Here is a 26,386-nt window from a genome sequence, read left to right on the forward strand (position 1 = left end):
AAAGTGCTAATACTTTATCAAGTGCTAACCATATTCTAGGTGGTTTTGCATACGTGATCTTAGTTAATTTTCACAACAATTCTGGATAGAATCACCTCCATTTTATAGTTAATAAAAGTACGCTTTGGAGAGGTTTTCCAATTTTCACAGAAAACACAGTCAGATCTAAGATTTAAGTCATAACTTGAACATTTATCTACTGATGGACATTTGGATGGCTTCCACTTTGAGACTGTTCTAAAAATATTCTTTGTTCTTTTGTTACACATGCAACATTTCTCTTTTGGATATACCTAGGAGTAGAATTGCTGGGTTATAGGATATGCATATGTTAAGCTATAGTATACATACCAGTTGATAGTTTTTCTCTACATCATTTTTTATAGTATGAATTAATTGATGTGAAGTGAAAATCACTGTCGTGTCCAACTCCTTGTGACCCCATGGACTATACAGTCCATAGAATTCTCCAGGCCAGAATACTGGAGTGGGTATTCGTTCCCTTCTCCAGGGGACCTTATAAACCCAGGGATAGAACCCAGGCCTACCTGCATTGCAGGTGGATTCTTTACCAGCTGAGCCACCAAGGAAGCCCAAGAATACTGGAGTGGGCAGCCTATCCCTTCTCCAGGGGATCTTCCTGACCCAGGAATTGAACTGGGGTCTCCTGCATTGCAGGTGAATTCTTTTACCAGCTGAGCTACCAGGGAAGTCCAACTGATGTAGCAAATTGTATTGCACAAGGACAGACACAACAATATGTCCCATCCCACACACTTCTTATACTACAACCTTGATGCTTCCTCCAGCAAGTGGTGTATTCTAGCTCCTTCTCCTTAAACCTGAATGGGTCCCAGTGGCTTCCTTATCAAGGGCTTGTTCAACAGAACAGTCTGCCATTATTGAAATATGCTGCCTATACAATATCCACTAGCCATAGTGAATACTTGAAAGGTAGCTACTATAATTGCAGAACTGAACTTTAATCTTGCAGTTAAATAGACATATATGTTCAGTGGCTGTTGCACTGGATGATGTAGGCTTAGACCAACAGAATATCATGGAGTTGTTTCTATGTGATTAATGCCATACACTGTATTCTTTTGGAACACAGCCATTTTGTTGTAAAAAAAAAAATCCCAATTAATTGGGAGTTTCAGGCTGACTGTGGGAAGTATCACATAGAGAAAAACCTAGGATTATGGATCGTAGGCACAGCTGAACTCCCAGTAGCAATCAAACCCAGCTCATCATCCTGAAAGTGGGATCTGCAGCTCCCTGATGAGCTGCTCTGGCTGACGCTGAAAAGGGCACACAAGCCATCCTTTCTGGCCCCGGCCTGAATTGCAGATTCATAAGCAAATACATGGGTTTGATCCTTTTAAGCCTCAACTGCCATCAAGTTATGAAACTATATGTCTGGTTAGACTGGGACTCTGGTTATATGCATTTCAGATCTATGTGCTAGATTCTCCACATTTCTCCTCTGTCGATACTCTTTACAATATTCTGTATTTTGGAGTGGTAGTATCAGAACTTACCCCTAGACAATGGACTCTTCAGCTGTTCCTTATCGTGTACAGCTTTACTGATATTTGATCATTTTGCTTATCCTCCGTGAGTTTGGCAATGACCTAGAAATGATGCTTTATCTAGGACCTACTTTTATAAAGCAGAGGAGCACTTTCAGTGACCTTGCCTTTTATAACTCCAAAGCAAGACATGACAACAACCAAAAGAAAAAGCAAACAAGGAAAAAATCAAAGACATAAAATATAATTTCCTGAGCTGAAAAAAAAAAAAAAAAAACAAACCCAGAATACAGAGGCTGAAATACACCATATACTGTATTCTAGGTAAAAATTAAGAAACTAGAAAACCATCTGAACATATTCTGTGAAATTTTAGAATGATAAAGATAATGAAAATAATTCTCAATATAAGGTTGTGATTAGTGAGTTAGGAAGAAACAGTTCATCTCCAGAGGAATGTAAGTAAGCCTGACCAGGACTTTTTCAGAAAATCATGGAATCATGAAGAATGAACTTTATGATTCAACAACTCTATTTTCAAACCATTATGGTAGGCGGAGTGTGTATGTGCACGTGTATTAGAGCGACAGGAAGACATTCTCAGATCTACTGATTCAGAAAGTAGTTGTTAAGGAATATGTCTAAAAATATATTTGAAGATATATCACTAAATACATAGGCTTAACCTTGATGTCCTATAGACCCATATATAAGAACTTGCTCTGCTTCATACTAGTTGAGAGACCATAAGTCTTTACATTTTCCCATCAATTTCCAGGTTGATGCTACTCTTATGCTCTAGCCCACTGTGCCAGAACATGACTAACTAAAGTCTTTGACAGTAAAGGGAACGTTGGATGCCTTCTTGTATTCTACAGCACATGTGTAGTGTCTGGGACATCATAAATGGTGAATGAATCTAAGATAAATGACAGATTATATGAACGATTACCAATACAACTACCTCCTTAAAACATATGTTAGCACCCAGAACAAGTTAAGAAAAATGATCAAGTCTATGAAAAGTATATTGAAATACATGTAACACTGAATCAAAGAAACAGGCAGAAATATAAAAATAAGACGTTAGAATAAACAACCAGGTATATAGAGGAGATAAATATGAGGATCACTTTGCTTAATCTTATGCAAATGAATTTGAAATTTTGACTATAAAGCATAATGTTCTAGAAAATATATGTAATGAAACAAGAGATTAAGAAATTTGTCAAAAGCCATCTCAAAAAGCATCAGCATCAATTTATTTCAAAAGTAAATTTTACAAAATATTTAAGGAATGCAATTAAATTGTTTGAAAGCATAAAGGAAGTGAACGTTTCTAAAAGGTTTTTAACAAATATAGGAAAATTTTGGTAGAAAATGTAATAAAGGCAGCATAATAAAATAAAACTACAGATGGATTTGCCTAATGGATATTGATGTAAAACTTCTAAAATGATCTAGCAAATCAAATCCAGCAGCTTATTTAAAGATTGAGAGATACTCTTCAGGAGTGATTCATTTAATAAATTTAATATATTAATATGTTTTCCACATTAATTACAGGCTAATGCAGAGAAACATGCTTGATGCTAACAAAGTACTTGATAAAAATGCCAATATCATTCTAGATTAACAAATCTGATAAGTAGAAATATATAATACTTAATTAGCAATGTGCTGAATAGTGAAACAAAAATATTTCCATTAAATAAATAAATAAGATGGGTGTTGATTATCACTCCTGTTACCTAGATTCTGTGGGAGATACTTTCCAATGATTTGAAAAATGATAAATATGAGATTATAAAAGTTCTAACATAGAAGTAAAAAGTTTAATTTACAAACACCTAGATAATTGCATAAACTTGTAAAACCCAAAATCAACTGGGAAAACTGTTGTTAATGATGAAAGAATTTAGTAAGAAAAATTTAAAAATTGATATTGAAAGCCCTGTTGGCTTTATTTTGTTCAAATAAGATGTACTTGTATTAAAGAAAAATCAGTTAAACAAAACTTACTAAGTAAACACCCAGAAATAGGGGTAAGTAGGAGTATACTAGATTTATGTAAATAAACTTTCAAGTGCTCTAATAAATAGGACACCAAAAGTGAAAAAAAATTTAAAGTGATCTAAGAAAGATTAAAATACATTTTGAGTGGGAATTAATGCCCAGTTCTATTTAAACTAATACAATAAAGATTCTAATTTACCCTGTGTTAATGTATAAATTGTATGTGATCCCAATAAAATTACCAATAGAATTGTTTTTTATAAAACTAGGCATGATAGGTAATGATTAGTCAGGTAATGATTAGGCAGATAATTTTGTAGAATATAAAGGAACAAACTACATTTTTACATTTTACAAAGCTTCTGTAAGCAAGAGCTTGGTACTTTTACATTATGTATAAATAAAGAAATGAGACAGAGTCTTGACAAAGACTCAAATAATGTGGATATTTAGATTATGGTAATATCAGCCTTTCAAATCAGTGTGTTAAAGGCAGAATAATCAAAAAATGATGATGGGACAATCTATTGAGAAAAGAACAAATTATCACATACAAAATTAGCACTTTCCTGAGAAAGAAAAGTGAAAAATAAAGGAATCAGGCTCATTGACTTCAGACTATACTACAAAGCTACAGTAATCAAAGGCAGTATGGTTCGGGCATGAAAACCGAAATATAGATTAATGGAACAGGATAAAAAGTCCAGAAATGAACCCATATATCTATGGTCAATTAATCTATGACAAAGGAGACAAGACTATACAATGGAGATAAGACAGTCTCTTCAATAAGTGGTGCTGGGAAAACTGGACAGTTACATGTATTAATAGAAGAATGAAACTAGAACATTCTCTAACATCATACACAAACTCAAAATGGATCAAAAGCCTAAATGAAGGCTGAATACTATAAAACTCTTAAAGGAAAACAGAACACTCTCTGACATAAATCACAACAATGTCTTTTTGGATCTACATTGTAGCTTAATGAAACTAAAAACAAAAATAATCAAATGGGGCCAAATTAAACTTAAAAGCTTTTCACAGCAAAGGAAACCACCAAAAAAATGGAAAGACAACCAATAGAACGAGAGAAAACATTTGCAAAGAAAGCAACCAACAAGGGTTAGTTCCCAAAATCAGCTCATGCAGCTCTATATTAAAAAACAAACAAGCAAACAAAACCCAATAAAAAATGGGCAGAAAATCTAAATAGACATTTCTCCAAAGAAGATATACTGATGGCTAAAAAGCACATGAAAAGATGCTCAACACTGCTAATTACAGAGAAATGCAAATTAAAATTACAATGAGATATCATTTCATGCCAGTTCAGGATGGTCATCATCAAAAAGTCTACAACAATAAGTAACTGGAAATGATATGGAGAAAAGGGAACTCTGCTGTTGGTGGGACTGAAAATTGCTACAGCCATTATGGAGAACAGTATGGAAATTTCTTAAAAAGCTAAAAATAGAACTACTATATAATTCAGCAATCCCACTCCAAGGCATATGTCCAGAGAAAACCATAATTTGAAAAGATACATGTACTCCAGTGTTCGTAACAGCACTGTTTACAGTAGCCAGGACATGGAGGCAACCTAAATACCCACTGATGGAGGAATGGATAGAGAAGATATGGTATACATGTGCAATGGAATATTACTTGGCCATCAAAAAGAAATGTTGCCCTTTGCTGCAACAAGGATAAACTTAGAGATGATTATACTAAATAGTTAATTAAGTCAGACAGAGAAAGATAAACTTACACACTACTATATATAAAATAATAATCAACAGGGACCTATTGTATAGCAGAGGGAATACTATTCAATATTCTGTAGTAATCCATATGGGAAAAAAAATTGGAAAAAGAATGGAGATATATATATAACTGAATCACTTTGCTGTACATGTGAAACTAAGCATCGTAAATCAACTACAGTATATAATAAAAATTTAAAAATCCCAAATTTATCATTTATAGAAATTTACCAATAATTTAGTATACAGATTTTTGTATACTTACAGCAGTCTACATTTTTCTAAGCAAAGTATTTAATTCAGAAGTCACAAGACATTGATGAATATAACTTCATAAAAATTTAAAATTCTACTTGCCAAGAATACTAAATAAAATTAGTACAATCTAAACAACTTGGGAAATACTTGTAGCAAATATGATAGGTGAATATGCATAAATTTCTTAAATAAAATTCTTACAAATCAATTAACAAAAGACACTAGCTCAAAAGACACTAGCTCTATATAAAATAGACAAAGGCACAAATGTTCAATATTTTTTAAAAACTTGTATTTATTTTTCTAAAGATGTTAACTTTCCTCAAAATCAGAGAGCTATAATGAAACAAAAATTATTTTTTTACAGAGTAGATATAGTAAAATATTTTTGGTTCTTGTGAGACTATATTAAACAACATTCTCTCTCCCAAACTATTGTTGGGAACATTAATTAGCATAATCTTCTTGGAGGGCAACTAGACAGTATTTCCTAATATTCTTAAAACATAATTTATTTTAAAGTGCACACATCATTCAACAACTTCACTTTCATCCTTCAGGCGATCAGCATATGTCAAAGGAACACACGTGAATCAGTTCTAATGAAATGGATGAACCTAGAGCCTATTATACAGAGTGAGGTAAGTCAGAAAGAGAAAAACAAATATTGTATATTAATGCATATGTATGGAATCCAGAAAGATGGTACTGATGAACCTATTTGCAGGGCAGCAATGGAAAAGTAGACATAGAGAATAGATTTTTGGACACAATGGAGGAAGGAGAGGGTGGGCTAAATTGAGAGAGTAGTATGGAAACACATTACCATATGTAAAATAGGCCATGGGAATTTGTTGTGTGAAGCAGGGAGCTCAAACTGGTGCTCTGTGACAATGGGATGCCATAGAGGGATGGGATAGGGTGGGGTGGGAGGTGGGAGGGGACATATGTATGCCCATGGCTAATTCATGTTGATAAATGACAGAAACCAGCAAAACACTGTAAAGCAATTATCTTCCAAATAAAAAATAAGTTTTAAAAATGTGTATAAATATACATAATACAGTTGAAAAGAATATTTTTTGATAGACACAAACAACTGCTCTAGAAAGGGACTGAGTGTTGGATGCAAAATTCATTATCATTCTACAGGCATTTTTACTCCTTGACATGTTTGCCACCATACATGTTCCTCATTTTTTTTTTTTTTTACTTCAAAACAAAAACTAGTTATTAAAGAAAAAAAGTTCCACCTCCTCAAAAATATCTTCCAACTTAGACTGACACAGTATCAGAAATTCTCTCTATGAATCAGACTTTGGGGAAATTCCACTGTCTTTCAAAGGCACTGTTAGAAAAAAATCCATGAAATCCCAGACTCAGCACCTACTGGTGAACTTCACATAGTAGCCACTCGTTTTTTCCTGCTGTGTGTCCAAAACTAACCAGGTCTGTCAGGAACACCCACCATGGTGAGCCTTCTCTGTGCTTCCCTTCATGGAGTTTATCCCTTTATGTGCCCTAAAGATGCTTTGTGAGTCTCTAATCAGCTTCATATCTGATTTATCTCTCCAGCCCCCACAGAATATCTCTTAATATTTTTTTACACTGTAAACACTCCATAAATATCTTAATCATAATGTAAATTAAAATTTTATTTTTAAAATTAAATTCAATGTAAAGCACGAAAAATACTCTTGTAGCACTGCCTAGCAACTTACCATGACCTACGCAGTGTTCTAAGCACTTTACATATATCTTTTATATGTAACATACATTGTTATTCTTTATTCTATATGTGACAATATATATATATTTACCCAGGTAGTACAGATAGAGATAGGATTTGAATCCATGCAGTCTGGCTCCACTGTGCACACATGTCCATCACCCATTCCTGTCCTCAGCCCTCTTTAACCAACCTAGATTCCACGATCCATAGTTACATTCCTTCCATCACAAAGAGGTTCATCCTTCTGGCCACTCTTGCTCTCATATTGTCTCTAGACAAAACCCTACTCTGGTCAGGCCCAACTCGACTGTCTCTTCAACACCTGCCCAGAAAAGACAAAGGGGCAGGATACATACACACAGCCTTGCTCATGGATCACAATTTCCATTTATAACCCAGAATTCCAAGAGGGCACTTTTTCCCACCCTGCAATCCTACGGGGTCCAGGTCTTATCACTCTTTTATTGTCCTTACACCCCATTTTGTTCCTTACGCCCTTCTGGCCTCACCCTCCCTGGGAGCTGGTGACTTTGCCTCTTCTTCTCTGAGAAAAATGTTCACAGGGGCTAGGTAGTTAAAACTATGCAGAACTAGGAGTAGTGCATAATAGGGAGTGATGGGAACTAAAGCTGCCTGCCAAATCCAAAGCGATGGGAATGGTTAAATGCTCTCAGATCCAATTTATCATGGCTATGAAGTGGGCCAGGCTGGTGGTCAGAAAGTGTGGTCTTTTCAAGAGAATTTGAATATTCATACTTTGATGTAAATTTTCCTGATTTTAAATATTTAGTGGAAAAAAAAATGATTCAGCAAGCTAGGAAATACCTTATAAACACCCCTTCCCCCAAGTTCATAACTCTGTAGAGAAACATGAATCAAGAAGAATTGGTCAGTATTTTAATATAATTTCAAGGAAGGCAACCAGATTTCTAAGAACAGTTTCAATTCAAGCTACCACTCATTCTCAAGAACTTTCTCTTTAAACTTCTACGATCAGTTCATGATCCCAGAAGGCATTTAGGTCTATGTGAGACTTGAAAAAAGGTTATTTTTAATGCTGTGAGCATAGGGAAACCATGGGAGACAGGGTAGCACCCTTGGGCTAGTAGCAGCATTGTTCTCACTGATTGGGTGCATTGCAGAACACCTATACATTTATAATTTTGTGAGCTGATACTTTTCTTCCAGGAATACAGCCAGTCTTGAAACTTAGGAGCAAGTTAAGAGAATAAATTTTTCTTAGCTCATTTTCCTCCCTCCCACATTAGCAAAACCCAGTTGGGATTCAGAGGGCGAAGCTCGTCACTAATGTGATCCTTACATGCTGGTCTACCAGGGCACAGGACAGGGTGGATAAGAGTGGGGGGTGGGCTTTGGGAGGAAAATGGAAGTTCAGGCGAAACCCCACCATTAGTTTTATAGAGCAGCTACTATTCCTATTCTCTTTTTATATTGAGAAAACAGATGGGTTTAATGACTTACTCAAAATCACAAACACTAATTGGTAGAACAGGCTGAGCTTCATAACTCCAAAGCCTAAAAGCATTTTTCTGTACTGTTTCTTCACCATGAAATTCTCTGCTATATGTAAAATTTGAAAAAAAAAAAAAAAGAATCACTTAAAGAATTCAATATGGTCTACATGTTAAATGAGTTACTTATTTAGAAGAACTGATTTAGCAGAAAGCTGCAGATTTACACATTCAATACATATTTACTGAGTGTCTGTGATGCTGTATTGAAGGGTGAACAGGATATAATGTCCCTTGTTTCAGAGATAAAACTTAGAATCTAGCACAAGACAGTAAAGAAATAATATAAATACATAAGTAGAATCTTTTAATTAAATAATAAGTGATGTTAAAAAAATTCTAAATAAAGCACCATTGCAGACAAGAGGTCAGAACTATATAGTCCACTGGCACAATCTGACCTACCACCTAGTTTTGTATGGTCTGTGATCTAAGAAAGGCTTTTACATTTTTTTCAGTTGTTGGAAAAATATCAAAAATAGAGTAATACTTTGTGACGCAAAAAAAAACTATAGGAAATTCAAATTTCAGCATCTATAAATAAAGTTTTATTGGATGACAACCCTGCTCATTTGTTTATGTGTTATCTGCAGCTGTTTTCATGCAGCTGTGGTACAGTTCAGCAGCTACAACAGAGACCATATGTCCTGCAAAGCATAAAATGTTTACTTTCTGGCCCATTCCAGAAAGTGACTGTTTGGGGTATAACTACTTTAATTTGGGTGGTCAGGAAAGACATCTTAAAATGAACATGCATTGTGACATGGATGACAGAGAAAGGGGCTTTATTCCACATTAACTTGGGTTGTCCTACAAATTTTCCTGTAAGAAATAGTCTAACAACCATTCTTCCTGTTCCAGTACACCCTGAAAGGAAAATAAATGGCAGACTTGAGCCATCATCTGTCCATAGGCCAAGTTTCCAAAATATAGAAATGTTGGCTCCAAAAGAAATATTTCCAAAAGGTTATATATGAAAACAAGGAGAGGAATTATTGTTATAACACCACGGGTGAGCTTTTTCAGCCAAAGATTGCATATGTTATTTGGATTTCAGACCATTGGATAGATTAATCAGAACTCTCTATAGAAGTGTTTGAACCAAAGGAAACTTGTCCTTTCTGCCAAAAGTCCACTGAGTCATTAACAGAATATAATAAAGATTTGAGGAAAAGTTTTGGAAAAGTTGTCACAAATTCTCCACAGGAGGAACACCCATCCAGAAATGTTTCCAAATTCCACCCATATTTTAGGTGGAGACTGGGTTTTGCTGCTGTGTGATTTGAGGAAGCCTAAGGAAACCTGGTGGCTCAGATGGTAAAGAATCCACCTACAATGCGGGAGACCCAGGTTCAATCCCTGGGTTGGGAAGATCCCCTGGAGAAAGGAATGGCAACCCACTCCAGTATTCCTGCCTGGAGAATTCCATGGACAGAGGAGCCTGGTGGGCTACAGTCCATGGGGTTGCAAAGAGTCAGACATGACTGAGCGACACACACACAAGGAAATGTTCTTCTCTGTCATTTGACTAATGCTTAGGAATTGCTTCTCAGACTAAGCAGAGAGAAGAGAGACAGGCCTGCTGAACTCTGCAGGATTGCCACTTCTCACTTGATTCTCATATGAGATGAGAACACATGTAATTTTTATGCTTCGTCTGTATGAAAACCATACAAATGTGAAAACTTAGGTAATAAGAGGTAAGTAAGTATTATCATATCAGCTTTTACAGGTGAAGAAAGTGATGCATACAAAGTTTAAATATCTTGCTGAAATTCATAAGACTAATCCATGAATGGCTGAAATATGAATCCTGCATAAACAATAATTCAGAGATTGCTGTAGTGATCACACACACACACACACGACACTGCCAATGCCAATGTCTGTTTCTTGACACATGGGAAAATAAGTTAAATCTTTCAAAGCATAGGCTTTTTAGTGAACCAAGCCTGGATTAAAATTCCAGCTAACAAACCAATGTGAAAATTCATTGAATATCTTAAGTAACTTTTAGAAACTTCATCTACAAAAACTATTTTTAGCATGATTTATCACTTACCCACCTTTACTGAGTTACCTTATCTGCCTTTTCATAATTTAACTTTTGTTGAACACATTCAAGCTAATTTCCTTAAGACACGGTAAGTGTAACAAATCAAATATTAAAAGACCAACACCAAAATAGACTAAAAATAGGCAAAATAAAAATGCAGTTCCCAGGAGAAGAAAAAAGGTGAATACACTAATACAAAGAGGAAAAGGAGAGGAGATTAAAATGACAGAGTAGGAGGATGCAAAACTCCACTCACTCCCCAGAATCATTAAAAATATATTGACATGTGGAACACTTCTCACTGAAAACTAATGAGACTGGCTGGAAGACTCCTATATGACCAAGGTTGTAAGAAAGACACACCCAGAATTGGGTAGGAAGATGAGTGATCAGACCTAGAACTGCCTCTGTGAGGGGACTCAGATCAAAAGGGCTATAACGTGGGCAGAGACCCTCCCTGGGGTGTGAGCTCTGCCAGTCACATATTGGGATCCTCCAGAAGGCAGGTCCCCTTGGCTGGTTGGCGGGCCACTGGGACTAACAGCAGGGCTGAAGGAAGCCAGGACTCTGCTCATGAGGAACGTGCTTGCTTGCTCCTGAGAAGGGTGGAGAGGGTGGATGGAGAGTTTGGCCGCCTGGTTTCCCCTGCCTGACACGGCACACACCCCAATCTGAGTTCAGTGACCCCTCTGGCCCTGCTTGCTTCACAGCACAAGGGGCAAGGGCTTCCACATCCTAGGTGAAAGCTTGGCCTTGAGACAGAGGTGCTTCAGACCCAAAGCCACATCTACCTGAGCAGGGCAGGTACAGTATTACAGCTGCTTACACACGCAGCACATCAGAAAAAGCCCTGGTCTCTTTCTTTGACTGGACCCCCACACTCCTGTCCTGACTTGTGCCAAGAGCCCACATGGGCACCAATGCCCTGTGGTACAGCTCCACTCCAGGATGAGGGCAGCAAAGGCTGAAGGGAGAGGTCAGCTGTAAGGGACAAAGGAAGCTCAGATCGGAAGTGGTATCTTCAGGAGCAAGGTGGGGGCAGGCATTACTGGTGCTTAGACAAGCAGTGTGTCGAAGCAGTCTGGGTCTCTGACTCTAGCTGAAGTGCTACAGCCAACGCCCTGACCCACGTTGAGTGCCAACACCACCCACTGCTCCAGAACTGTTCCCATTTGGGGTGAGGATGTAGGCACTTAGAGGGAACAGAGCCAGCTCAGCCTCAGCTCTGCAGGGCTTCTGCTCTGGCAACATGGGACCTGTCTCCATCCCTCACAGGGTGATGGTTATTGAGCCAAAGGGAAACCTCCACTCACATCTGGCTCTGATTCCAGCCCCACCTTCTACCGAGGTTATAGCCACCAGCACACATTGAGGAAAGATTTGACTTATGTTCATTCAAAGTCAGCTCTTCCACCAAAGCTGCTGGGCACACACAGATTCTATGGGGATGCTCCTTCAAGACCACATTAGGAAAGCATTTCACCTAATTTCATAGACACAGGAGAGTTTATCTCAATTGAAGAACTGAATTAAAAAATGGATGAATACAGTGAGGATTTTAACAAGGAACTAGATAATATAAAAAAAGAGCAAGCCAGAACTGAATATAATAACTGAAGTGAAAAACACACTTGGAAGAATTAACAGCAGAGTAGGTGATACAGAAGAATGATAAAGTGGCTTGGAAGATTGAATAGAAATCATCCAATCAGAATAGGAAACAGAAAAACACATTTTAAAAAATAAGAACAGTTTAAGGGACATCTAGGACAATATCAAGCATACAAACATTCACATTATAGCGGTCCCAGAAGCAGAAGAGAAAGAGAAGGGGGTCAAAAGTATATCTGAAGAAATTATGGCTGAAAACTTCCCAAATGTGAAGAAGGGAACAGATATGCAAGTGCAGGAAGCACAGAGGGTCTGAAACATGATGAACCCAAATATAACCACACCAAAAATACTGCAATTAAAATGTCAAAAGTTAAAGAGAGAATTCTAAAAGAAGCAAGAGAAAAACAAAGTCATATACAAGGGAACCCTTCTAAGGCTACCAACTAATTATTCTGCAGAAGCTTTAAAGGTCAGAAGGGAGTGGCATAATATATTCAAGGTGCTGAAAGGGAAAAACCTGCAAAACTAAGATACTCTACCCAGCAAGATTATCATTTATAGTTGAAGGAGAAAGAATTTCTCAGATAAGCAAAACCTGATAGTTCATCATTACTAGACTCACCCTAAAAGAAATCTTAAAAGTTCTTCTCCGAGTAGAAATTAACAGCTATAACAAGATGGAGCTAAAGGAAGGAAAAAATTCCACAAAGTGAAAATGTAGTAAATGCTGAGAACCAACCATTTAAATACGCTAGTACGAAGATTAAAAACAGACAATTGACTATAACTACAATAATCAGAAGAGGAATAAACATGAAGATGTAAAACCAGAAAGAAGACAAGGATGCCCCTCTCACCACTTCTGTTCATTGTAGCATTGGAAGATTTGTAGTCCTAACCACAACAATCAGACAAGGAAAAGAAATAAAAGACATAGAAATCAGAAGGGAAGAAGTAAACTGTCATTTGCAGATGACACAATACTGTATATAGAAAACTGAAATATCTTCATCCCAAAACTACTAGAATAAACAAACACAGTTAAGGTGCAATATACAAGATTAGCATACAGGAATCTCTTGCTTTTCTATACACTGATAATGAACCATCAGAGAAAGCAAGAAAACAATCTCATTTATAATAACCTAGGGAAGAATAAAATAGCTAGGAATGAACTTAATCAAGTAGGTGAAAGATCTTTACTCTGAATACTCCAATCCATTGATGAATGAATTTGAAAATGATGCAAAGAAATTAAAAGGTATCACGTGTCCTTGGATTGGGAGAACGTTGTTAAAATGTCTATATTATCCAAAGCAATCTACAGATTTAATACAATTCCTATCAAAATAGCCATGGCATTTTTCACAGAATGAGAACAAATGATCCTATATCTTTTATGGACTACAAAAGACTCTGAATTGCTAAACCATTCTTGAGAAAAAAGAAGTAAAGCTAGAGGTATCATGCTCCCGGATATAATATTATACAGAGCTATAATCATCAAAGCAGCATGGTACAGGCACAAAAACATACACACATTGATCAAGAGAATTAAAGAGATCCAAGAAATCCAATAAATAAGCTCACACATTTGCAGTCAACTAATCTGCGAAAAGGAATCTAGAATATATAATGGTGAAAAGAGAGTTTCTTCAAGAAGTAATGCTGGAAAAACTGGACAGCTACATGTGAAACAATGAAATTAGAACATTTCCTCACAATACATATGAAAATAAACTAAAAAAATGTATAAAGGACCTAAATCTAAGACTAGAAACCATAAAACTCCTTGAAGAAAATACAGGCAGAACAGTCTTTGACATAAAGCAATATTTTTGTGATCTATCTCCTAAGGCAAAAGAAAGAGCAGTAAGAAACAAACAAGTGGGACAAAACTAAAAGCTTTTGCACACCAAAGGAATAATAGATGAAAAAAATGACAACCTTCTGAATGAGAGAAAATGTTTAATATTTCAAAACGATGTGACTTGAGGCAGTTAATATCTTCAATATATAGACAACTCATACAACTCAATGTGAAATAAAAACTAACAACCCAAACAAAAAATAGGCATTAGAATAAAGAGGACATACAGATGGCTGACAGACACATGAAAAATTGTTCAACACTGCTAATCATTAGAGAAAAGCAAATTAAAACCACAATGAGATATCACTTCATACTGACACCTTTCAGAATGACTATCACCGAAAAGTCTGCAAACAACAAATTTTGATAAGATGTGCAGAAAAGATAACCCTAGTACACTGTTGGTAGGGCTGTAAATTGGTGGATCCACTGTGGAAAACACTATAGAGGTTCCCCCCAAAACTAAAAATAGAACCACCATGTGATCCAGCAATTCTATTGCTGGGTATATCCTAAGACAGTGAAAACACTAATTGGAAAAGATATAGGCAACCCAATGTTCATAGCAGCATTATTTACGATAACCATATATAGGTATAGAAGCAACATAAGTGTCCATCAACAGATGACTGGAAAAAGATGTGGCATACAAACATACACACACACAGAGGAATATTACTTGGCCATAATAAACAATGAAATTCTGCCATTTGCAATAGGGTGTATGGCGCTTGAAAGTATTATGCCTGGTGAAATAATGCAGTGAAAGACAAATGCTGTATGTTATCACTTGCATGTGGAATATAAATAGTAAAGTGCTTATAACAAAGCAGAGAAAGGCTCACAGATACAGAGAAATAACTAGTGGTTACCAATGAGAAGAGGGACAAGATCCTATGGAGTTAAGAGATACAAACTACTGTGTATAAAATAAATAAGTAAAAAGCCTATTTTGCACATCACAGGGAAGTATAGCCATATTTTGCAATAATTTTAAGTGGAGTATAATCAATAAAGATGCTGAATTACTATATTGTATGCCTGAAACTAATGCAAATTAACTATGCTCCAATAAAACAAATAAGTGAAACAAAAGAAACCCTGAACCAAAAAACCTAAAGAAGATCAACTGCATTTGTAATTAATGAAATAGACACTAAAGCAAATATAATTTGGGGGTTACCTGATGAGTAAAATTTGGTTAGCACACAATTTAGCTCATTAACAAATATACCTTTACCATCTGAGGACTACTTTTATCTACAGTACCAAAAGGTTACTTGGGGAAAAAAATATATATTTATTTAAAAATATAAATTTCTAGTGTAAGTGTCACTTTTTCCCTAAACATGCCTCCTGCCTCTGTATGCAGCTATGTAAAAGAGAGCCAAAACTTGACTGTGCAAGAATTCTTTCCAAGTATAGCTGAAGTCAATGCAGTTTGAATGCATGAAGTGGTAAGTGGATACTTAAATTTACCCCAAAGACTTTTACCTGACCGATTTTTACCCTAAGGCAAATCCTAGTAAAAACTATAGTGGCTTGTTATCAGAAGTACTTGCTTTCCCATCAGGACAAAAGTCCTACCCATGGAAGTCGAGCTCTTCATTGGAGCACTGATGGAATGGAAGGGATCAAGTGAACACAGACTTAACTTCAATCTTACATGCTTGGTGATCACAGATGATTTTAGAACATTTTATATTTTGCTTTTTATGTACCTCGAAGTCTTGTGAAACAGATCGTGCTTGTATTTATCTTTCATTTTATATAATTTACCAAATTCACCCAGAAAGGCAACTATGGAATCCTTTATCTTTTGGTCTTTTTACTACCATTATGGATTATTTCACAGGAATGAATATTATAATGTGAATGAGTATTTTCACCTGAATGGATACTATAATAAAGGGAGCCTTGTTTCAGAGTTATTTCAAATGGGTGCAACAAAAGACTTTCTCTTTTCCTTTAAGGTTAAAGACAAGAACAGCAGGCATACTGTACAGGTGCCATTCAATCACAATGAATAAAACCAATGTTACGTAGACTCTACCTGTTGAAGTAGGTATGTTCCAACCTGTTGTCACTGATTTTTTGAAACAACCTTAAAGATTTTAATTATTTAAAAATTCAATGTCCTTAAATTACTTAGGTCATTAGCAGTTGTCTTGCTTCTACCATGTAAAGTACTTTCACTTAAGTTTTTTCCAGATAATGATACCTGCCTGATTTTCAAAATATTCATTTACTGCTGTTAATACTTTATTAGATTTTATTAAATTTAAAAAACTTACATAAAATTACATAATTACTCTCATATTTTGTGTGTTTAATAAAACAGTGGTCTTTTTTTAGCAACTATACAGACTAAAATTAACTCAACCTACAATTCCAAATTTTGGCAAAAATTTGAGCACTGTTGAGCACTGTTGGCTGATGTATAGATTTATACAATAACTGGAAAAATTTTTAGTGGTAACTACTAAAGTTAAACAGATGCACAACCCTACGATCCAGTGTACACATTTGTAATTTTCACATAATTCTAAGTAGGAAACCACCAGGAGCTTTTGTGCCATATCGCAACGAGCATCCTTCTAGCTCATATAAATACAGGACAGCTAGGCTTCAGTTGATCTAGGTAGGGCTTCGGTGGGCTTTTCTCCAGATCATGGGTCAAGTGCAATGCCAAACTTCCTGGGTTACATGCTTTTCATAGCTCCAAGTGGACAAGCAGAGACAGTATACGTCTCTAAGGCAAACGACAATTTCACCCACATTCCATTGCCAATGTAAGGTGCATAGGTGTATGTCCAAGTCTGTCGTCAAGAAAGCAAATAAATTTATCTTTGCAAAGCTTATTTCTTCCATGAAGATTTTGAAGATAGTTCGATGGAAACATAAATGTAAAGAGAAAAAATATAGTAAATTAAAAAACAAACAGTAATTAGAATCCAAAAACTTTGGGAAAATATAAAATTATCTAACATGATTAATTCCAAGGAGAAAAGAGAGAGTAGGGAACACATAAGTATGTGAAGACTTAAGGCCAAGAATTGTCTGAAATAATAGAAGACAACAAATAACATATCCAAGATTGTCAGAGAACAGTAAGCAAGACCATATATATTACTGAAACTGACTCAAGAATAAAAGGAAAATAAATATACTAGTTACCACTGAAGAAATTACATGATTAGCTTAAAACTTCTCTAAAGGAGAACACTAGATGGGTTCCAAGTGAGTTCAACACACATGCAACAAATTACAGCAGGTCATTCTACTCTTACACAGATATCACTTAATTGTCAAACAAGTACAAGAATCAGTATGGAAGGATTTCACTGTAACCATCAATATAAAAGTATCAAAATATTTTTTAAAATTTCTCAGGAAATGAAGGATGGCTTAATATTAAAATATCTATTACAAACTAATGAAGAAAGAAAAAGTAATAATCTGCATGGATAACAAAATATCCTTTGGTTAAATTCAGAAACTATTCCTAATTTTTAAAGCTCTTAAAAATTTAGGAATAAAAGATAATTGCTTTCCTGACAAAGAATATATACCATAACTCTAGAGCAGGTAATATTTAACAGTGAAATGTTAGAACTATCTGCTTAAAAGTCAGAAATTAGACACATTTTTCTATGAAGAAGCAAACTGATTTACATGTAGATAATATGGTTATCTGTCTAAACTGTCTAGGTTATATGCACTTTTAGAATTAAGAATGTTTAGCAGACTTTCTATGTTGACTATCAATAATCAAAATATAGTTACTGTTATAAATAGTAGTCACAGGTAGTTTAAAAATAAAATATAAATAGTATATACCATTTATAAAATCACCAATAAATATAAGAACCAAAGAACAACCCTAACAAAAGATATGCATACTGTTCATCAGGAAATTTAATTTTAATATTTTCTAAGCAATATTAAAGTAAGCCTAAGTCAATTGAGAAATATAAGTATTTTTAGTCAGAAATAAATACCATGAACATATCACTTGCTTCAAAATGGTTTGTAAATAAAATTCAAGTTCAGCTTTTCTGTGGAATTTAATATGCTGATTTAAAATTATATATAGAACAACTATGAGTTGTTAACATAATTTTGAGGATGAACAAGTCTGGGGGAATTTTCCTTTATGACATCAAAATGTGTTGTGAAGCTACAGTAAATAAATCAGTGTGACATGCCCCAAGGTAGGTAAATAGATCAAAATAGACCCTACAAGCACATTCATGTATACAGAAAATCTGACTCAAGACAGCATACACCATCACACAAACAAGGTAGAATGAAATGTCAATAAAAGTATAATATCCAAGGTGGTACTTACTTAGCAGTAAATTTTAACCTAGAGATATTTATTTATAAATTAGAAGTAATAAATATAAATGATAAAGGATTTAAATCAAAGCTCTGTTTAACTGGATATATAGAATACATTTAAAACTTAAGAAATATGGTAATATAATAAACTGGCAGAAATCTGGAAACAATAAAAAAGCATGTGTTTGTTATGCTTGGGGAAGTCATCCATCTTTGGCGGGAGTGAAAAATGGTATAACTGGTTTTGAAACAATTCTGTAATATACAGTACAGCTGAAGATGTGTGTCATGTGACCTAGAAATTTCTCTGTGTCTATAATCTAAAGCAGCTCACTCTCGAAAGCACAAAGACCTATGTTTAAAAATGTGTATTGTAATAGCACTTATAATAACACAAGCTGGAAACCACCTCAGTAGTCTTCTATGTGATACTAGTAATATCACTACTATAAATTATAGTATTTTCATAGAATGGAATATAATACAGCACTTAACACAAATAAAAAAGAACTACATGTATTTGCAGGCTGTATTTCAGAAGCAAGATTTATCTGGAAAAAATTAAATATGGCAAAATACTAAAATTTTGATTCTGGCTATATAGATATATGATTTTAAGGAAGTCTGTGCTTGTATGAATTATTTTATGATAAAAGCCCTTTTTCAAAAGCAGTTAGAACTGTGTTAGCCAAAATGTTAGCTATTTCAATCTGGTCCCAAAGTCACAAATTTTCACTGTTTTAAAAGAATTCTGCTTACCAACTCAAGAGTTTTCCCAAGTATTACATAGGAAACTATTGTTAGATGGAATTCCTACAATGAACTTTCTAGGTCCAAAAGAATTCTGTGCAAAATACTGAATTCCTCCGTTAAGAGTGAATTTTATCTAGAGGCACTCAAAAAAAGAAGGGATTTAAGGGATGACTATCTTTTAAATCACTTTATGGCAAAGTTTTGCTTTATTTTCAAGTGAATACTTACCCAAACTCCTATATATAAAGCGTATATAAATGGATCGGTTCTGCCCCCCCTAAATATTTTCTTGGACAAAAGGAAATAGCACTCCTTGGAGAAATGGCTGATTCCAGTCTGAGGCAGGGTTATGGTTGATGAGCCTGGGACATCTTGTGCCAGAGTGAAAAGGCACACGGAGACTAGTGGTGTCACATCAAAAGGACACAGGGGCCAATTTGAAGGAGCTCTCACTGGCCTATGATGGGACATCCAGGAATCAAGAAAGAATAATGACTTCAATACATTAAATACATCACGGTCTACCATTTGCTAATGATGCCAAAAGAAGCCTAAGACAAAATCAACAGCCCTCAGCAATGACCATAGAGAGTGACTGGACACAAAATTCTTAGCAGTGGGAAAAATGCAAACAAACAGAAACAGGAGACCCAGATGTCTGCCTGTTCATACGTTTTTCTTGCCCTGCCAAACTGTGGTTTGAAAATGACTGAAACAGGACATGTTTCCGTAGGACACACACATTTTCTCTAAGAACGTCCCAGCAAAGGGCTGCTCACACTGTCAGCCTCTGCCAAAGCGAGGGTGGTGGTAGAGAGTCTAATCCCGATCCTCTTAAGATAACCATTAATCCTTACCAGCATTTCTTTTAAGAATACTTTTCCTCAACTACCCCTATAGATGAAGAAAACTAAGAGGTAGAAACTAGCAGTTATAAAAAATAAATGTTACAATGATGTAATGTGCAGCATAGGAAATATAGTCAATATTTTATGATAAATTTGTATGATGTGTAATCTACAAAAATACTGAATCACCATGTTGTCCATTTGAAATGAATATAGTACTGTAAATTGACTATACTTCAATAAATTTAAAATTTAATTTTAAAAAGAATACTTCTCCTTAAAACTAAAGTTTGTATTTCTGAAGTTTGAATACTTTTCCCTAAAGAAAACTAAACTTTGGATTTTATCCACTGGGTCCTTTTCTCCCATGAGGCATTAAAGATAAAGAGGCTAACCATCTTTGACATGACCATCCTTCAAGTGGGTGCAGGCAGTTTTCAGGTATCCGTCTGTCAGATCCAGGTTATACACCACCTGTTCCTTCCTTTAACTCTTGACCATATGACATAGTTTTTGTTCCTATCCCATCTGGGTCTACTGGATATACCATATTTCATTTTCTTTCTTTCATTTATATAAGCACTTAGAATTAAAGATGAAACTCCCTCCATGTGGAACATGACCAATCCAGCATAATGAGGAATTATTGTTAATATTTGTTAACATGTCCCATATGGTCATTTGGCTGTATAATCAGGGCACAGAAGAGAAGCACTGTGCATAACATTTCAGGTTTGGAAATCTGGTGCTACTCAGTAATCACTGCACAGTTTAAGAAAGTGGCTGAAGGAGGAAGAATGATTTCACCCTCAGGACCTCATCATGGGTGCATTTCACACACATTGCAAGAGGATAAAAACCTGATGTTTGGAATGGCATTTTGTTTTCCTTCACGCCATGCAATTTGTGCCTGAGACTTGATGCTATGTGAGGGATACTGAGAACACAGCTATTTTCTATAGGTACTTCCTGAAAATAATTTGGCAGGCTCTTAGTGAAATAATTACTGTACTCTATTGCCTTCATGAAAAATTGATTTGCAGTATTTTATCATTTGTTTTTATATGCATAAAATAGAAAACAAGAACAATATGTAATTGTGACAATTGTAGGGTGGCTAGATATTCTCATTTTGGGAAACTTTAAGCTTTAGGTCCATTTTAGAAGATGGCTCACGACCTGCAAAACTTTCCAAAACAATGGAAGGAATTATGGGTTTGGTTCCTCAATTTACAATATACTCTAGAAAGATGAGATCCTTTAGGTCTGGGAAGGAAGTGAGAATTGAGAATAAATAAATGTCTATATAAAGAAGACATCTCATAAACACTGACTATTAAGTTTATTGTTCTCATTATTGCATAAATAAAGGTCACTAAAAAAGGATCCTTCAAGACATTTCCTGAATCATAATTAATTCTGCCCACACTGATTTTTATACAATCTTTCTGATTTTTTTCAAGTGTTTAAAATTATTATTTGATGCTATTTAAGCTCTGTATTTTTCTAAAATCACCACTCTGCATTTGGTGGTTAGAATATGAGATAGAAGAGTCTCAGGAAATACATAGCAATAGCAAGAAAAGAGACCAATGGAATATTTGAAGAAATGAAGAATGAAAGGCTATAGTGTCACAAAACAAGCATAAGTATGAACGTTTCATTTATTCAACAGTTTTTAAAACTAAATGAATACTGTGGGCCAGGTAATGTGCAAGATGCCGGATATAATAATGGGTAATAAGTAAGTTTTGGTTTTCGCGCAGTTTACATTCTAGTGGGGAAGAAAGACATTGAACAAATACATTATATAAAGACTTTAATTAACTGCAGTTGCTATACATGATATGAAGGCACTTTTTGATTTGTGATGAGAGTGAAAAGTCTAGCAGTGATCACGTCTAGGGAGGATGGTGACACCGGTCTTCTTTTGGGCAACCCGAGTTAAACAGAGAGCAGGGTCAGGCAAGGGGAGAACGGAGACATGTGCACTATTTTATGTATAATTCTCCTTCATCCAGAAAGCTGCAGGCCCTGAGAGCAGTTTGGCAGGTTCAGAGAAATGTATCCTGAACAGAATGAAACAGTGACAGAATATGAGGGGACTGCAGGGACGGGCAGGAGCAGGGTTGCCCAGGGCTTTGCAGGCCATGCAAAGTTTTGCCTTAGAAACAGTGCCATCAAAGAAAATTTTAAAGTGAGTAACATGGTTACACATTCAAGTTTAAAATGTCATTTTAGCTATTGAAGATTGAAAGGCGAGATTTATTTTTTTGTGTTGTTTGTTCTTTCTCTGTTGTAGCATCAGGTATTTGAGGCTTGCTGTATCCATTGGCAGAATCAAGGGAAGAGATTAAATAATTTTGAAGACAAAACAGCTCTTTAAGTCTGTGACCTGAATTACCCTGACATTCTTGCTTTGTTCCTGTGCCTCGGCAAATCTGATTTCCTTTAACTGTTAGCAATAACTCCTACGCCTGCTCTTCAGATAATTTGCTTTTTAAGATCCACGTCTCAAAAGTACGATTGTCAAGTGCAGTTATGAATGGTAAGGAGGGAACAAAATTATCATTTATGCAGATGATGTGATTGTCTCCCTAGAAATTCTAAGCATCACTTAGAAAAAAAAACAATAAGAACTAAAGAGTGCTCAGAAAGAAGGCGAGATACAGATACATCTTCAAATAGTCAAGACATTTTCTACATATTAGCAGTAACCAAGTAGGAAAAAAAAGATAAAATCACTTTATAATAATTAAATACATTGTAGTGGGTTGAATGGTGGCCCCTTAAAAAATAGGTCTAACCAGAACCAGTGAAAGTGATCTTATTAGAAAAAGTGCCTTTGCAGATAAATCTTGAGATGAATTTACCTGGATTACTTGTGTGTGTGTGTTTAGACGGTCATGTCTGACTCTTTGCAACTCCATGGACTATAGCCTGCCAGGCACCTCTGTCCATGGGATTCTTCAGGCAAGAATACTGGAGTGGGTTTCCATTCCCTTCTCCATTGGATCTTCTTGACTCAGGGATCGACCCTGGGTATCCTGTGTGCCCTGTATTAGCATGTAGATTCTTTACCGTCTGATGCTCCAGAGAAGTCCTAAATCCAACTACAGTATTCTTACAAGAGACAGAAGGAAAAAAAGATGTGAACAGAAAAGAGTGAGGGCCAAGTGAAGAGAGACAGAGATTGGCATGATGCATCCATAAACCAAGGAACTCCCAAGCTACCAGAAGACGGAAGGGGCAGGGAGTCTTCTTCCCTTGAGACCACGGAGGGAGTGCACTCCTCCTGTCACCTCAGTTTTAGACTTTTAGCTTCCGGAATAAACTTCTATGGTTTCAAGCTATCAATATTGTGATAATTTGCTGCATTATCCACAAGGAACTGTTACAGCACTCAAGACCCTTAACTCTTCTTCTGGGTTCCTAATCCCGGTAAAGAGAGAAACTACCCTCTTTTTTGGAGCATGGATTGATAATCTGATTGCTGTCTCTTTGGGCTTCCCTGGTGGTTCAGACAGTAAAGAATCCACCTGCAATGCAGGAGACCTGGGTTCAATCCCTGGATCAGGAAGATTTCCTGGAGAAGGGAATGGCAACCCACTCCAGTATTCTTGCCTGGAGAATCCCATGGACAGAGAAGTCTGGTGGGTTACAGTCCGTGGGGTTGCAGAGTCAGACACAACTGAATGATGAAGCATATGCATATTTCTTGGCTACAGGAACCGAATGAACCAATGTGCAGCTAAAATTATTCTCATCTCAAAACCTGATGCTCTAGGTTTTGTGGAGATGTCACCAACTCTATAATGAGGATTCTCACACTTCCCTATGGAGGTTCACATGGTGAAAAACTGAGGTCTCCTGCTAGCAATTAGCTCCTATTTGCAAGCCATGTGAAGGAGTCATCCTGGATACAGGTCCTCAGCTGTGCAGCTGAGCCTCAAAATGATCCACCTTGAGTGGGTACTTGAAACTTCCTCACAGTGTCTGAGCCAGGACTACTAGGCTAAGGCACTCCTGAATTCCTGAACCAAAGACTGGGAGAAAATACTTACTATTTTAGCTCCTAAATGTTGGAATAATTTATGTTTTAGTAGATAGCCTAACTTCCTTGCCTCCTCTTTTGGTCATATCTCTCCTTTTCTCCATTAATTCTCCTGCTCCTCCTCTTCCTTTTACCCTGTTCCCCCTTTTATATCCTCCTGACTTTCCATCAACATCTCTTTTCTTTTGTCTTCCCTTACCTCTCTCCTCCTCCCAACTTCCTTTCCTCCATCAGAAAGTTATAATGAATGCTCGCTTCATGCTGGGTGTCCCAAAGCTATGGACATTAAAAACACAGTCCTGCCCTCAAAGGAGGACTTAATTCTCATTGGGTTATGGACACAAAACAGATAATTTCAATGGCACTTTTTTCCCTACGTAATAATTTCATGCAGGGGGAGCACAGGGGAGGAAGAGTCTAATTCACTCTGAAATTCACCAGAGGGACAGAGATGAGCCATGGAGGTGTCCAGGAAGGACTCGTCTGACCAAGGTAAAAACATTTACAAAGACCACGAGGGCATGAGAGAGAAGGACCAATTCAGGGAACTGATAGTAATTCTGCTCTTGCTAAAGTGCAAGGTATTGAAGACAGAGTGAGAGATTAAATTATCATTTCATCCTGAACTAAACAGTAGGACAGTGATACCATAAAATCTATGGTATCCAGTAGTCATGTATGGATGTGAGAGTTGGACTATAAAGAAAGCTGAGTGCCAAAGAATTGATACTTTTGAACTGTGGTGTTGGAGAAGACTCTTGAGGGTCCCTTGGACTGCAAGGAGAACCAACCTAAAGAAAATCAGTCCTGAATATTTATTGGAAGGACTGATGCTGAAGCTGAAACTCCAGCACTTTGGCCACCTGATGTGAACTGATTCATTGGAAAAGACCTTGACGCTCAGAAAGATTGCAGGTGGTAGGAGAAGGGGACAAGAGAGGATAAGATGGTTGGATGGCATCACTAACTCGATAGACATGAGTTTGAGCAAGCTCCAGGAGTTGGTGATGGACAGGGAGGCCTTGCGTCCACAGGGTCACAAAGAGTTGGACTCGACTGAGCTGAACTGATACCAGAAAAAGGTTAGACTTGAACTACTCACATAAAGTTCTTTGAGCCTGGCTTTGCTCACGTTAAAGCATGAGTATATTGCCCATCTCATAAAGCTGTGTGATAATCTGAGAAAACACCTTATAGATGCCTGACATACATAGTAGGCACTCAGTTTGTGTTTCCCTTCCTCCATCATCATACCTTCAAGACTTTAGACCTCAAATCACCCTCTAACATCTACTCTTCATTATAAGGATGTTGAAAGAATAACACTATGAGAGGTATAATAATAAAGCATTAAGACTTATTTCTCTATCCATATATATTGAAATAAATGTTTCCCCCCTTTCAGTGGTCATCACTTGGGTAATTACTAGGTTTCATTTAACTTTATATCATTTAACCTTGGGAAGAAAATGGCTGGAGGATGGGAGGGAAAGAAATCACCTTTCTGAGACTTTCTGCCGTAAGAGCCTCTCTTCCTGAGTACAGTGATCAAGGATCTTGCTACAATTTAGTGCATCCAGAATGTTCATGCTGAAAGCATTTCCTCTGGATAGTGATGCCCCTGAGAGGAATGAATTCCAGGTCAGCACATCCCTTCTTTATTAGAATTCACTGCACTTGCATTTGAAGTCTGGTGTGACTGCCTAGCCTTTTGAACTTTTCAGAAGAGGAGGTGTTGCATGAATACCAGAAATTCTTAGATTTTCTGTATGAGATACCTACTTGTCCAGAAGAGTTTATATGTATGCCTCATCTTTTCCTCAGATGCTGTTCCCAATTCTTAGTTTCAACTATTTTTACTCCAGCTTTTTTTTTTTTTAGCCCCCAGATCTGGCTTCTCCATCTTATGTCTGCTTAAGATTTTAGTTTTCTGGCTATCAGCCACTCAGTCTCATTTGAAAGGAATCTTAAAACTCTGTACATTTCCCAATCAGGTGCAGAGTTTAAT

This window comes from Odocoileus virginianus, chromosome 15 (assembly GCF_023699985.2).
Source record: "Odocoileus virginianus isolate 20LAN1187 ecotype Illinois chromosome 15, Ovbor_1.2, whole genome shotgun sequence".
In the NCBI taxonomy this organism is placed as follows: Eukaryota; Metazoa; Chordata; class Mammalia; order Artiodactyla; family Cervidae; genus Odocoileus; species Odocoileus virginianus.